The sequence below is a fragment of the Rhinopithecus roxellana genome, chromosome 18, assembly GCF_007565055.1.
Source record: "Rhinopithecus roxellana isolate Shanxi Qingling chromosome 18, ASM756505v1, whole genome shotgun sequence".
NCBI classification, from domain to species: Eukaryota; Metazoa; Chordata; class Mammalia; order Primates; family Cercopithecidae; genus Rhinopithecus; species Rhinopithecus roxellana.
In genome coordinates this window covers 84,053,856-84,068,787 of record NC_044566.1, presented here as the reverse complement: position 1 = coordinate 84,068,787, position 14,932 = coordinate 84,053,856, and the positions used below count along the sequence as shown (strand labels likewise).

The following is a 14,932-nucleotide window of genomic DNA, read 5'->3' as shown; positions in this document are numbered from 1 at the left end:
TGTGCCTGGGAAACGGGGACAATGAGACCATATGGGTGTGGAAACCCAGGTGATGCTGTAAACTAACACAGGTCAGAAAACATGAGAAACAGATTTGTGTGAGGTGGCCAAAGAAGAAAATTGTTTGCTTTGGACAAAGGAAAATTTGAAGCTTTTCGGCAGTATCCAGGTGGATACATCTTGAAAGAACATAAATTTATCTATCTATGTATAGAACATGTTTTCATTATTTTTTTTTTCATGATTGCCCCCTAAGGAGTTTTTAGGCAGTTTTTTTTCCTAATTGCACTTATAAAATTTTAAAACCACAAAGGTGATGCATTTGTTTATATACTGTATGCATTTCTGTGTTTTACACCGAAAAACTAGTTAAACAAGTAAGACATTTTTGCTCTCCAAGAACCAATTTTTTATCCCTGAAAGATACTTATTGAAGATACATGGTTAGACCTCAGAGGAATAAACTGGGGCACCAACTGGTGACCAGTTGATCAAATTAACATAAACAGGTATGTAGAATGAATGAAAAGAGGACATGGGCTTGACATGACCAGGGTGGACCAATCCTAATCTGAAATGGCTAAGGAGTACAATCACAGGGAGAGGTAGTTAAGCAAAAACTTGAACAATGATAGAAGTTATCTTGAGTTTTGTGTAGAGTTGGGGTAGAAAGTATTGGCAAGGAGGAGTGGTATGAACACAGGACTAATAGGTAATCTAGTAGCATTCCCCACCATCAAGTAATCATTTAGAGCAGTGATACAAATACAGCGTTAAAAAAAATCAGTCTTTTCCACCAGAATTTAATTTAGAGCTGGAAATTCAGCTCTATTTACTTGCTTCCTTTCCAAGAATTTCCCACTTTAAAATTGGTTCCTAAATAAATTCCCATAAACAATATTTTTAAAAATCCAACCTCACTAAATATTCTATCTCTATCAGAAAAATACCAAATAACTGTGAATGTCCGGTAGTGGAAGAATGAGAGATTTCTGTGCCATCAGACATATTAACATACTGACTACTTATTGATTCAAAAACTATCATAGCCCTGGGAACAGTGAGTTACCCACCTAGACAGCCTTACTTTCACAACATGACACATGTAATAGGTTTAAATGCTATGCTGACCTACACAACATGCAAGTTATACAGTGGTTCCCAGTACTTTAAAAACAGACTGAATATGAACACTTAGTCCATTATTTAGTACCTTGTTTAAAAGAAATACAGATTTCACAACATAGAGCTGAGTGTTTTATAAAAGGACGCTTCAAATATATGACTCCATTGACTACCTAGACAAATTGTCACTAACATATGTGGATGATTTGGCAATGTTAAAGCATGCCCTTGACTAATTAATAGTCTTGAGCAAGTTACTGGACCTTAGCTTTCACACAGGTAAAATAAGAAAATGAAACAACATAGAAACTCTAAACTCACCTTTTACTCTAAAAATGTTAAGTATATATTATAGTGGAACTAAGAGTTAGTAGACACAGTACAATCTAATTTTTAAAAACTAGAAGAATGGAGAAATGTATTAATAATCTCATTTCAGAGTTATTTCTGTATGTTTGGGTCACTTGGAATCATTCTACAGGCTTCTGTTTTTACATACAGACTCATGAATGTCAAATACAATTTTTAAAAGTTTCCTTATAATCCTATAATTTCATTCATACTATCATTTTAAATAGGTAAGGCCAGATTAAAAGCAGCAAACTCTTACAAATAGTTTTCTCTTTGTACAGCCACCAAAAGTTAGCATGAAAGTTGTATTCTGTTTTGTTAAAAACCACCCTAGTAGCAAAGATCCTTTTTCTCACCTACCCTCATTTACAGCAAAGACTACTTGGGGAACATCCTTCCTACTCTGAACTCTCAGCAATCCATTGTTACCAGTTTACACCCTTGTAGTCTGTGTGGAATGTTAAGACAATCACCATCTACTTCCATAATTTGTAAAGCCTAGAGAGAGTATTCCAATAGTATTTGTGATATAGCTAAACAGCCAGCAACTGCTAGGATTAACATATCAAGAAATCTCAATGATGGAAGAACAACCAATTGGATCAATCTTGGTCTTTATTTATAAGCAATGAGAATTCAGAATTTAGAATCATGGAACACAATGTAGTTGGTAGCAACTACTAGTTTAATAAATGTTAAGTACTCAAGTCAAACACAGATTTGAGTTATTCAGAGACAATTATAAAGCTAAACAATGATTTAGGCGGAGGGCACTACCATGGGTTGTCTTGTTGAAAACATTAACTGAGGCCGGGCGCAGTGGCTCAAGCCTGTAATCCCAGCACTTTGGGAGGCCGAGGTGGGCGGATCACAAGGTCAGGAGATCGAGACCATCCGGGCTAACACGGTAAAACCCCGTCTCTACTAAAAAAAATACAAAAAACTAGCCGGGCAAGGTGGCGGGCGCCTGTAGTCCCAGCTACTGGGGAGGCTGAGGCAGGAGAATGGCGTGAACCCGGGAGGCGGAGCTTGCAGTGAGCTGAGATCTGGCCACTGCACTCCAGCTTGGGTGACAGAGCGAGACTCTGTCTCAAAAAAAAAAAAAAAAAAAAAAAAAAAAAAGAAAAAGAAAACATTAACCGAGTAGCGAGCAGCATATTGGGAACAGTCTAATATTAAAAAGTAAACTCACTGAATAGTAAAGGGTAGCACATTACTCCTATCATTTCAAAATGGGTATTTAACAATTGAAAGACACCACTCAAACTTTCAAGTAAATAAATTTGAAACTAAGCCTAATAAATAAGAGGTTCAGAAAAGAAGCATGTTCTTGATAATGCATGGTGTCTCATTTAGAAATTACTACGCAACTCTAAACTCCAGGGCACAGATTTTTCATTTATGTTCTAACATTCTCTAGAAAAATTTCACAATGCTGCCAAGACACTCTTCCTGCCTCAACTACTCTATTCTCTCCTTCCCCTCTCTCTAATCATTTTTTAAAAAGTCTTCCAAAAGCATGAAAGTATAAAATGTATTAGGTCCTTATCCATTTGCTCAATATTTTTTCATTTCATTAATGAACATTACTAACTAAAAAGGCACATTCTACTTCTACTCCTATCATATTCATTCATATCATAATCAGTTTCTGAGTTAGAACAAGTAAAGCTTGGAAGACAGTGTTAATTTTGTTGAAGATGAGTAACAACTTAAGTACACTTTGAAATGCTAAATATTGGAAAGAAAATAAAATATTTGCTTTAAAAATATGTTCAGGTTAAAAGTATGATTTATTTAAACTTTAACAGTCAGTGCTTGACAGGATTTCTTTTGTATTATTGTCAAGAGATTTATCTTACTGATGAGTAATCATCACTGTTAAATAGAATTTCCTATTTATGTATTGTTTCTTTAAGGTACATTTAATGTGGCATAAATGTCAAATAAACAAAAGATGGATGGAGTTTCTCCAACCACTCTGTTCATTCCAGACAAAATAATGTTAGAAGTGGATCCTGTAATAAATCATGGCCTAGTTGTCAGTCTGGAGTAAAACTCCCTTGTAGTTACAGTGTAAGGCTTGGGGATATTTTTGAGGTATTCAGCACAAATTTGGATGACATTTAAAGAATACTCCATTATTTTAGTTACATAGAAATAATTTAAATTTAAACCCTAAAATAAAAACTAAGCATCTTGATGATCTTCAGAAGTCAAGAAACTAGAATCCCTTCCTGTTTGAAATAATGAAACTTACATCTTAAGAATATTATCACATTAATAACTCTATTCCGCATCATTATGTTCCTATAATCTAGGTATGTATCAAAGCAGCATTGCATATTTAGATGTTTAGATGCTGTGGACATTGGTGACCACCAGAAACATGACAAAGTTCTGAAAAATCTTGTCATGGCACCATTAACAGTTTAGAAGAATACAACCTTTGAATAATATTAATGCTGAGGATGACGGTAGCAATTCTTGTTTGGTACTTACTACAAGACAGACACTAGTCAAATAATATAACACATGTTAACTGCTTAAAACATACAACTGCCAACTAGTATTATACCCATTATTTAAAAAGGAAAATGGAAATTTAGAGAGATCATATAGCTTTCACTGGATCACATGGAGCCGATGATTGGAACGCATGTCTGTGTGAATACAAAACTGTTATCCACTATAAAATATAGTTCCTTTATGGAAGTCTTTAGTCTAACTTATTAGTAACAAAAGAAAGCAAATTCTCAAAAAATAGTAGTAAAACAACAAAAGAGCATTAATGCAATTTAAAATACTAGCACCCTTTAACCTGCTAATTCTAGCATGGAAAGCATCTAAAAACAGACACCACGTTCCCTTGAGGTCATTTCTAGTTCTCAGAGCACAAAATTCTATTGTTTTATCTGTAAAATAAATAAAATGCCATCTGAATCATATCAATCAAATAGTAACTCTTTATATATTTCTAATGGATAACTGCTGACAAAATATAATATATGATTGAAGAAAAAGGTATCTATAAAGTTTAACCTTCAATGGATTTATACAACTATATTTTAATAGCATCATATCCCATTTCAAATCTTTTGCAGAATAAAGTGGATTGTGTATGCATAAAATAGCATAAAGGTATCCATGTGAAAATGAATGTATGAAGACACACTAACAAAGACTATATATCCCAGTTGCTCAGAGAGAAAGCTCAAAAAGTCAATGTGGTAGTACAAATTCACTAATAAAAACAACCACCATTATAGAATGGATATTGTTTTCTGGTATGTGTGTGTGCTTGTGTGTGTGCCTGGTATGTGTTTGCGTGCGTGTGTGTGTGTGTGTGTATTTGAGATGGGCTCTTGCTTTATTTACATATATATATAAATGTTTTAATATATATATATTTTTAAATAATCATTGTGCTAATGAGATTTTTCAAAACAAAACAATATCATTACAAGACAAATGGCAATGAAAATCCTGAAATAAATAAAACAAGATGGTTGAGGCAAGAGAATTGCATGAGCCTAGGAGTTCCAGACTGCAGTGAGCTATATAAACTCTCCACTGTACCCAGGCATAGGTGACAGAGTGAGACCCGGCTCTTAAACAACAAAACATAACAAGCCCAAGGTGCTTATGCCACTGCCATAACCATAACCGTTAATACCAAAATACAACTTTCTTAATAATTTTAGGGGGGCGGAGCAAGATGGCTGAATAGGAACAGCTCCAGTCGCCAACTCCCAGCGCGAGCAACACAGAAGACCGGTGATTTCTGCATTTTCAACTGAGGTACTGGGGTCATCTCACTAGGGAGTGCCGGACATTCGGTGCTGGTCAGCTGCTGCAGTCTGACCAGCGAGAGCTGAAGCAGGGCGAGGCATCTCCTCACCTGGAAGTGCAAGGGGGAAGGGAATCCGTTTTCCTAGCCAGGGGAACTGAGACACACAACACCTGGAAAATCGGGTAACTCCCACCCCAATACGGCGCTTTAAGCAAACAGGCACACCAGGAGAATATATCCCACACCTGGCCGGGAGGGTCCCACGCCCACGAAGCCTCCCTCACTGCTAACACAGCAGTCTGCCGGATCTATCCGCAAGGCAGCAGCGAGGCTGGGGGAGGGGTGCCCGCCATTGCTGAGGCTTAAGTAGGTAAACAAAGCCGCTGGGAAGCTCCAATTGGGTGGAGCTCACAGCAGCTCAAGGAAGCCTGCCTGTCTCTGTAGTCTCCACCTCTGGGGACAGCGCACAGCTGAAGACCAACAGGGGAAGCAGCGGGGGCCGGTGCAGACGCGAACGACTGTCTGACAGCATTGGGGAGAGCTGTGGATCTCCCAACGCGGAGGTTGAGATCTGAGAACGGACAGACTGCCTGCTCAGGTGGGTCCCTGACCCCTGAGTAGCCTAGCTGGGAGAAATCCCCCACTAGGGGCAGTCTGACACCCCACACCTCACAGGGTGGAGTATACCCCTGAGAGGAAACTTCCAAAGGAAGAATCAGACAGGTACACTCGCTGTTCAGCAATATTCTATCTTCGGCAACCTCTGCTGCTGATACCCAGGCAAACAGGGTCTGGAGTGGACCTCAAGCAATCTCCAACAGACCAACAGACAGTCCTTCTGACTGTCAGAAGGAAAACTATCAAACAGGAAGGACACCTATACCAAAACCCAATCAGTACGTCACCATCATCAAAGACCAGAGACAGATAAAACCACAAAGATGGGGAAGAAGCAGGGAAGAAAAGCTGGAAATTCAAAAAATAAGAGCGCATCTCCCCCTGCAAAGGAGCGCAGCCCATCGCCAGCAACGGATCAAAGCTGGTCAGAGAATGACTTTGACGAGAGGAGAGAAGAAGGCTTCAGTCCATCTAACTTCTCAGAGCTAAAGGAGGAATTACGTACCCAGTGCAAAGAAACTAAAAATCTTGAAAAAAGAGTGGAAGAATTGACAGCTAGACTAATTAATGCAGAGAAGATCATAAACGAAATGACAGAGATGAAAACCATGACACGAGAAATACGTGACAAATGCACAAGCTTCAGTAACCGACTCGATCAACTGGAAGAAAGAGTATCAGCGATTGAGGACAAAATGAATGAAATGAAGCGAGAAGAGAAACCAAAAGAAAAAAGAAGAAAAAGAAATGAACAAAGCCTGCAAGAAGTATGGGATTACGTAAAAAGACCAAATCTACGTCTGATTGGGGTGCCTGAAAGTGAGGGGGAAAATGGAACCAAGTTGGAAAACACTCTTCAGGATATCATCCAGGAGAACTTCCCCAACCTAGTAGGGCAGGCCAACATTCAAATTCAGGAAATACAGAGAACGCCACAAAGATACTCCTCCAGAAGAGCAACTCCAAGACACATAATTGCCAGATTCACCAAAGTTGAAATGAAGGAAAAAATCTTAAGGGCAGCCAGAGAGAAAGGTCGGGTTACCCACAAAGGGAAGCCCATCAGACTAACGGCAGATCTCTCGGCAGAAACTCTACAAGCCAGAAGAGAGTGGGGGTCAATATTCAACGTTCTTAAAGAAAAGAATTTTAAACCCAGAATTTCATATCCAGCCAAACTAAGTTTCATAAGTGAAGGAGAAATAAAATCCTTTACAGATAAGCAAATGCTTAGAGATTTTGTCACCACCAGGCCTGCCTTACAAGAGACCCTGAAGGAAGCCCTAAACATGGAAAGGAACAACCGGTACCAGCCATTGCAAAAACATGCCAGAATGTAAAGACCATCGAGGCTAGGAAGAAACTGCATCAACTAACGAGCAAAATAACCAGTTAATATCATAATGGCAGGATCAAGTTCACACATAACAATATTAACCTTAAATGTTAATGGACTAAATGCTCCAATTAAAAGACACAGACTGGCAAACTGGATAAAGAGTCAAGACCCATCAGTATGCTGTATTCAGGAGACCCATCTCACATGCAGAGACATACATAGGCTCAAAATAAAGGGATGGAGGAAGATCTACCAAGCAAATGGAGAACAAAAAAAAGCAGGGGATGCAATCCTTGTCTCTGATAAAACAGACTTTAAACCATCAAAGATCAAAAGAGACAAAGAAGGCCATTACATAATGGTAAAGGGATCAATTCAACAGGAAGAGCTAACTATCCTAAATATATATGCACCCAATACAGGAGCACCCAAATTCATAAAGCAAGTCCTTACAGACTTACAAAGAGACTTAGACTCCCATACAATAATAACGGGAGACTTCAACACTCCACTGTCAACATTAGACAGATCAACGAGACAGAAAGTTAACAAGCATATCCAGGAATTGAACTCATCTCTGCACCAAGCGGACCTAATAGACATCTATAGAACTCTCCACCCCAAATCAACAGAATATACATTCTTCTCAGCACCACATCGCACTTATTCCAAAATTGACCACATAATTGGAAGTAAAGCACTCCTCAGCAAATGTAAAAGAACAGAAACTATAACAAACTGTCTCTCAGACCACAGTGCAATCAAACTAGAACTCAGGACTAAGAAACTCAATCAAAACCGCTCAACTACATGGAAACTGAACAACCTGCTCCTGAATGACTACTGGGCACATAACGAAATGAAAGCGGAAATAAAGATGTTCTTTGAAACCAATGAGAACAAAGATACAACATACCAGAATCTCTGGGACACATTTAAAGCAGTGTGTAGAGGGAAATTTATAGCACTAAATGCCCACAAGAGAAAGCAGGAAAGATCTAAAATTGACACTCTAACATCACAATTCAAAGAACTAGAGAGGCAAGAGCAAACACATTCAAAAGCTAGCAGAAGGCAAGAAATAACTAAGATCAGAGCAGAACTGAAGGAGATAGAGACACAAAAAACCCTCCAAAAAATCAATGAATCCAGGAGTTGGTTTTTTGAAAAGATCAACAAAATTGACAGACCGCTAGCAAGGCTAATAAAGAAGAAAAGAGAGAGGAATCAAATAGACGCAATAAAAAATGATAAAGGGGATATCACCACTGACCCCACAGAAATACAAACTACCATCAGAGAATACTATAAACGCCTCTATGCAAATCAACTAGAAAATCTAGAAGAAATGGATAATTTCCTGGACACTTACACTCTCCCAAGGCTAAACCAGGAAGAAGTTGAATCCCTGAATACACCAATAGCAGGCTCTGAAATTGAGGCAACAATTAATAGCCTACCCACCAACAAAAGTCCAGGACCAGATGGATTCACAGCTGAATTCTACCAGAGGTACAAGGAGGAGCTTGTACCATTCCTTCTGAAACTATTCCAATCAATAGAAAGAGGGAATCCTCCCTAACTCATTTTATGAGGCCAACATCATCCTGATACCAAAGCCTGGCAGAGACACAACAAAAAAAGAGAATTTTAGACCAATATCCCTGATGAACATCGATGCAAAAATTCTCAATAAAATACTGGCAAACCGGATTCAGCAGCACATCAAAAAGCTTATCCATCATGATCAAGTGGGCTTCATCCCTGGGATGCAAGGCTGGTTCAACATTCACAAATCAATAAACGTAATCCAGCATATAAACAGAACCAAAGACAAGAACCACATGATTGTCTCAATAGATGCAGAAAAGGCTTTTGACAAAATTCAACACCCCTTCATGCTAAAAACGCTCAATAAATTCGGTATTGATGGAACGTACCTCAAAATAATAAGAGCTATTTATGACAAACCCACAGCTAATATCATACTGAATGGGCAAAAACTGGAAAAATTCCCTCTGAAAACTGGCACAAGACAGGGATGCCCTCTCTCACCACTGCTATTCAACATAGTGTTGGAAGTTCTGGCTAGGGCAATCAGGCAAGAGAAAGAAATCAAGGGTATCCAGTTAGGAAAAGAAGAAGTCAAATTGTCCCTGTTTGCAGATGACATGATTGTATATTTAGAAAACCCCATCATCTCAGCCCAAAATCTCCTTAAGCTGATAAGCAAAGTCTCAGGATACAAAATTAATGTGCAAAAATCACAAGCATTCTTATACACCAGTAACAGACAAGCAGAGAGCCAAATCAGGAATGAACTTCCATTCACAATTGCTTCAAAGAGAATAAAATACCTAGGAATCCAGCTTACAAGGGATGTAAAGGACCTCTTCAAGGAGAACTACAAACCACTGCTCAGTGAAATCAAAGAGGACACAAACAAATGGAAGAACATACCGTGCTCATGGATAGGAAGAATCAATATCGTGAAAATGGCCATACTGCCCAAGGTTATTTATAGATTCAATGCCATCCCCATCAAGCTACCAATGACTTTCTTCACAGAATTGGAAAAAACTGCTTTAAAGTTCATATGGAACCAAAAAAGAGCCTGCATTGCCAAGACAATCCTAAGTCAAAAGGACAAAGCTGGAGGCGTCACGCTACCTGACTTCAAACTATACTACAAGGCTACAGTAACCAAAACAGCATGGTACTGGTACCAAAACAGAGATATAGACCAATGGAACAGAACAGAGTCCTCAGAAATAATACCACACATCTACAGCCATCTGATCTTTGACAAACCTGAGAGAAACAAGAAATGGGGAAAGGATTCCCTATTTAATAAATGGTGCTGGGAAAATTGGCTAGCCATAAGTAGAAAGCTGAAACTGGATCCTTTCCTTACCCCTTAACGAAGATTAATTCAAGATGGATTAGAGACTTAAATGTTAGACCTAATACCATAAAAACCCTAGAAGAAAATCTAGGTAGTACCATTCAGGACATAGGCATGGGCAAGGACTTCATGTCTAAAACACCAAAAGCAACGGCAGCAAAAGCAAAAATTGACAAATGGGATCTAATTAAACTAAAGAGCTTTTGCACAGCAAAAGAAACTACCATCAGAGTGAACAGGCAACCTACAGAATGGGAGAAAATTTTTGCAACCTACTCATCTGACAAAGGGCTAATATCCAAAATCTACAAAGAACTCAAACAAATATACGAGAAAAAAACAAACAACCCCATCAAAAAGTGGGGAAAGGATATGAACAGACATTTCTCAAAAGAAGATATTCATACAGCCAACAGACACATGAAAAAATGCTCATCATCACTCGCCATCAGAGAAATGCAAATCAAAACCACAATGAGATACCATCTCACACCAGTTAGAATGGCAATCATTAAGAAGTCAGGAAACAACAGGTGTTGGAGAGGATGTGGAGAAATAGGAACACTTTTACACTGTTGGTGGGATTGTAAACTAGTTCAACCATTATGGAAAACAGTATGGCAATTCCTCAAGGATCTAGAACTAGATGTACCATATGACCCAGCCATCCCACTACTGGGTATATACCCAAAGGATTATAAATTATTCTACTACAAAGACACATGTACACGTATGTTTATTGCGGCACTATTCACAATAGCAAAGACTTGGAATCAACCCAAATGTCCATCTGTGACAGACTGGATTAAGAAAATGTGGCACATATACACCATGGAATACTATGCAGCCATAAAAAAGGATGAGTTTGTGTCCTTTGTAGGGACATGGATGCAGCTGGAAACCATCATTCTTAGCCAACTATCACAAGAACAGAAAACCAAACACCGCATGTTCTCACTCATAGGTGGGAACTGAACAATGAGATCACTTGGACTCGGGAAGGGGAACACCACGCACTGGGGCCTATTATGGGGAGGGGGGAGGAGGGAGGGATTGCATTGGGGAGTTATACATGATATAAATGATGAATTGATGGGTGCTGACGAGTTGATGGGTGCAGCACACCAACATGGCATAAGTATACATATGCACATGTACCCTAGAACTTAAAGTATAATAAAAAAAAATAATTTTAAAGACAGAAACCAATTGATATTAGGTAAATTAGATATTAAGGCATATAAATATTAAATTAACTATGGCACTCGTATATAAAAAGAATTTATATTAATTTTCATTTTAAAATGATGAGAATTAAAACATTAAGTGACCAAGAAAGTGCTTTAAATAATGTGGACTTCCATAATTATAATATGCTACCATATCCCCACACACTTTCTCTGAATTATATTTTTAACACATTTCTCTTGAATTACAGTGAGTGTAGAAACTTCTATATAAAAAGCATTTTTGCTTTTTAGTAAAAGTTTAGCATACTACATTGTCTATTATATTGCACTGTTCTGTTCATACTGCCCCCTTTTTCCCTCAAAAGATATAGAACATCTCAATGTTCTTTATAAAAAAGGACTATTTTCAGTTCTTTTAGTACTGAGAGATCAGAAAACACACATTCATAACAGGCAAATGGGAAAAACTACTAGAATAAACAATCTGCAAGGGAACAAATACGATTAGAATACAAATATATTTTTAAAACGCTAAACTTGGATGATCAAAGACATAAAAAAATACAAGATACTGCTTCGCCAACTATATCAGCACTCTCTACCCTAACAAAAACACTCTCACCAAGAACAATGAATCATGGCAGGGTTGCAGTGAGACCGGCACTTTCATAGTGCCAGTCTATGAAAGCCACTGCAGGCATGTGCAAATCAGTAAAACCTCCAGGCAAATAATTTAGTCACATATGTCAAAAATTTTAAAAATATTCTTGTTTGGAGTAGTTTCAGAAAACTCACTGGAGTCCAATACTGTCCAGCTAAAGCTATATAACTAAACTGCTATTTTAGAGCATGGATTTCTTAATCTAACAATAAGAATTTCTCATGGGAACAATTAACAAAAATTGGAGAAAGTGCTTAGAAAGTTAACATGTTTAGATTGTTTATACAAATGGACCAAATATATTAATTTCAAATTAAAGTTTTTTTAACCCTTAACATTTTATTAATAATTAACAGACTTTATATTTTAGAGCAATTTTAGCTTTACAGGAAAAATGAACAGAAAACAGAGTTCCTATATATCCTTCCCTATGCGAACACACAAATTATCCTGTGGTAAACGTTTTACATTCGTGTGGTACCTTCGTCACAAGTAATGTATCAGTATCGACATGTTATTGTTAAGCAGTTTCCACATTAAGGTTCGCTCTTTGTGTTCTGCAGTTCTATGTGTTTTGATAAACTCAGTGTTATTCATCCATCACTACAATGTTATACAGAATAGCTTTACCACCCTAAAAAATTCTGTGTCTCACCTATTCATTCCTTCCTTCTTCCCTCTCCCCAGAACCCCTGGCAACTACTGATGTTTTACTGTCTCTAGACTTTTGTCACTTACAGAACATCACATAGTTGGAATCATACAGTACATAGCCCTTCCAGTCTGGTTTCTTTCACTTAGCAATAGGAATTTAATGTTCTTCCATGTCTTTCCTTGGCTTAAGAAGATCATTTATTTTTAATATTGAATAATATTCCAAATGAATATACCACAGTTTATCCATTCACCTACTGAAGGACATGTTGCTTGCTTCCAAGTTCAGGCAATTATGAATAAAATGGCTGTAAACATTTGTATGCAGGTTTTTGTGTGGATGCTGTTTTCAATTCATTTGGGTAAATACCCAGGAGTGTGATTACTGGATGGTTTGTTCTACATATAGCTTTGAAACTGCCAGTTATCTAAAGTTGATGTGCCACATTTCGCTTTCCCACTAGCAAAGAATGAAGGTTGTACTATACACTAACCAGCACTTGGTGCTGTCAGCGTTTAGTATTTTAGCAATGCCAGTACATATGCAGTGGCGTCTCATTGTTTTAGTGTGCAATTCCTTAATGACATATGTTGCTGACTATGATAGGGTCAGAAAAATTACAGTTCCATCCTCTTAGGGTCCTTGCTGGTCTGACAATTTAATTTGACGTGAGATAGATTAACAGGAGAAACGTGTAATTCAAGTTTTCCGTAGCACAAAGACCATCAAAGGAATGAAGATTGAAAGAAATAGAGTCAGTTACCCATGTACTGGGTTGGGCAAAGAAGAGTTGTTAAGAAGCAACTACATCAGGTGGGAAATTATTTTTAACAAGGCCTCTACAAAATTCTCTTTGTTGAGACTTTTTATTGTTGAAGATTAAAGATACTGCATCTTTCTGGTATAGGAAGGCCATCTTTGCATCAAAATTTTATCTTCTGCTTTTAAGAAATAGCAAGGAGGTCAAAGTGATCTTTCTATACCTGCTGTTTTTCAAGTATCTTTAAATTAAATAGTCAATATACCAGAATAGCATATTTTAATCCCTTCAATATTTACTTAACACCTATACGTTTTGATGGGTATCTGTTCACATCTTTTGATCATTTCTTTAAACTGGTTTGTTTATTTTCTTAGTTTTAAGAGTTTTTGTACATTTTAGATAAAAGTCCTTTATCAGATATGTGTTCTGGAAAGATTTTCTTACAGCCTGTTGTCTTTTCATTGTCTTAACTGTTTGCCACAGAAGTTTTAAATTTTAATAAAGTTCAATTTATCAATTTTTTTCTTTCATAGATCATGCTTTTAGTGTTATATCTAAAACATCATAATCAAAACAAAGGTCACATAGATTTTCTCTTATCTTCTATAAAATGTATAGTCTTAGATTTTACATTTAGGTCTATGATAAATTTTTAGTTAATTTTTGTGAAAGATATTAGGTCTGGCAACTTTTTTTTTTTTTTTTAAATGTAGATGTTCTAGCACCTTTTCTTTAAAAGAAAGACTATTCTTTGCTATTGTGAATAGTGCCACAATAAACATACGTGTGCATGTGTCTTTATAGCAGCATGATTTATAATCCTTTGGGTATATACCCAGTAGTGGGATGGCTGGGTCATATGGTACATCTAGTTCTAGATCCTTGAGGAATCGCCATACTGTTTTCCATAATGGTTGAACTAGTTTACAATCCCACCAACAGTGTAAAAGTGTTCCTATTTCTCCACATCCTCTCCAGCACCTGTTGTTGCCTGACTTTTTAATGATTGCCATTCTAACTGGTGTGAGATGGTATCTCATTGTGGTTTTGATTTGCATTTCTCTGATGGCGAGTGATGATGAGCATTTTTTCATGTGTCTGTTGGCTGTATGAATGTCTTCTTTTGAGAAATGTCTGTTCATATCTTTTGCCCACTTTTTGATGGGGTTGTTTGTTTTTTTCTTGTAAATTTGTTTTGAGTTCTTTGTAGATTATTAGCCCTTTGTCAGATGAGTAGATTGCAAAAATTTTCTCCCATTCTGTAGGTTGCCTGTTCACTCTAATGGTAGTTTCTTTTGCTGTGCAGAAGCTCTTTAGTTTAATCATATCCCATTTGTCAATTTTGGCTTTTACTGCCATTGCTTTTGGTGTTTTAGACATGAAGTCCTTGCCCATGCCTATGTCCTGAATGGTACTACCTAGGTTTTCTTCTAGGGTTTTTATGGTATTAGGTCTAACATTTAAGTCTCTCAAGCCAAATGTCCATCTGTGACAGACTGGATTAAGAAAATGTGGCACATATACACCATTGA

At 37.4% G+C, this 14,932-nt stretch overlaps 1 protein-coding gene across 3 annotated transcripts in view; it reads right to left on the bottom strand.

The window, feature by feature from the left end:
* Positions 1 to 14,932, bottom strand: part of DIAPH3 (diaphanous related formin 3) — a 517,788-nt gene that overhangs the window by 192,754 nt on the left and 310,102 nt on the right. The window lies entirely within an intron of this gene.